Source organism: Aplysia californica, unplaced genomic scaffold (genome assembly GCF_000002075.1).
Source record: "Aplysia californica isolate F4 #8 unplaced genomic scaffold, AplCal3.0 scaffold01067, whole genome shotgun sequence".
In the NCBI taxonomy this organism is placed as follows: domain Eukaryota; kingdom Metazoa; phylum Mollusca; class Gastropoda; order Aplysiida; family Aplysiidae; genus Aplysia; species Aplysia californica.
This window is the reverse complement of record NW_004798337.1, coordinates 51,184-52,672: the sequence shown is the minus strand read 5'-3', so window position 1 is coordinate 52,672 and position 1,489 is coordinate 51,184. Positions and strand designations below refer to the sequence as shown.

The 1,489-nt window shown below is 39.2% G+C and overlaps 1 protein-coding gene across 1 annotated transcript in view; it reads right to left on the bottom strand.

The window, feature by feature from the left end:
• The window catches only part of LOC101850050 (translocon-associated protein subunit beta), a gene marked incomplete in the record, with an annotated part of 18,843 nt that overhangs the window by 8,377 nt on the left and 8,977 nt on the right, over positions 1-1,489 (bottom strand).

The window sequence follows — 1,489 nt, the reverse complement described above, 5'->3', positions numbered from 1 at the left end:
GGCTACAGTTGTAAATAATGGAACGTTTGTTCACGGCACAGAATTCTACAATTTTTCTGTTATCACAGTTTTAGGGTGAACGCAAAATTTGGTGAACGCGCACCGGGTGAGAATAGCCAGAAGTCACAAGACTCGCCTGCACTATTCTAACTCCGGGTGAGAATAGAGGTGGCCGTCGTGTGTAGGCTATAGAAGATTTAGAGTCTAGATTTAGATCTAGATTCTAGACCTAAATCTAGCCTAGCCCACTATATATACTATACTACTACTATACTAGACTAGATCTAGAATCTAGACAGTCAAGACTAAAAACTAAGACTAAGACACTAGAATCTAGTCACTAGATCTAGATCTAATATCTCTAGATCTATATCTAGATCTAGATCTAGATTATCTAGATTAGATCTAAATATCTAGATGTAGATCTAGATCTAGTACTAGATCTAGAGTCTAGTCTTGTCATCATAGTGATAGAGACAGCACTGCACTGCATACCACCAGTCCAAGCATGCACAAAAGCTTACAGTGACACCAAAAAATGACATACCCTGTAAATAAGTAGAGCGTTTTCGCCCAAGCATTGAGAATGCACGTTGTTGAACAAAGGTTGGGGTGGAGAAAGGGTTTTCGCTCAGCTGTTTTATCTTACGTCAGTGGCCATTGACTCAGCGCCGAGAGAAGGCTCGATATTATTTTGTCAACAAAAAGGGAATGCCAGGTAGTCATACCCACACGATTGAAGTGTTAAATGTTGAATATTTTGTCTAAATGGATCAGTCATCATGAAATATTTGGTCACAATTGAAATTAAGATTTTTTCTTTTTCTTATAAATTCGCTTGCGACACAAATAATGGTTTATTTCCAAACACGATAAAACACAACTGGGTTTATGTTATCGGACCAAACAGTAATGAGAAAACGCCAACGTGGCAACTCATAAAGCTCAAAACAAAGTTTCCTCAGGCCTCTTGCAGTCTGCAGCACACCGCAGAACAACTCGCAAAACGAAACAGAAAATACATTAGTTTCAGTTTCAGTGAAACGCTCAAATAAGTTTTGGTTTAGTAGTAGAACAAATAGGCTTTCGCTAATTCTGTAGTTCTGTATACCTTTGTTCTAGAACTCTTTGCTCTTCTCACCTCTAATAATTGAATTGATCAACCACCAACTCTGCCCACTGGCACCACCCACCTCAAAAGTCAGCAGACCGAGATAAAACGTCTTGTGACAAAAACAGTCAATGGGCTGCTAGTGGACAGTACCTCGGGAAACACCATGGTAACACAGCTATAGTATACCTACAGATTAGAAAGATTGAACTGCGTTCATTAATAAACAAACAGATTATTCAATGTAATACAGAATCAATATTACGAAAACTCCGCAGATACGCCAGGGGACACAAACCATGTTATGAAACATCTGCAAAAGTAATTATGGTATTGTGTCCCTTCTTACATGTTTTCACAAGGGTAGGGGGGTGGGGG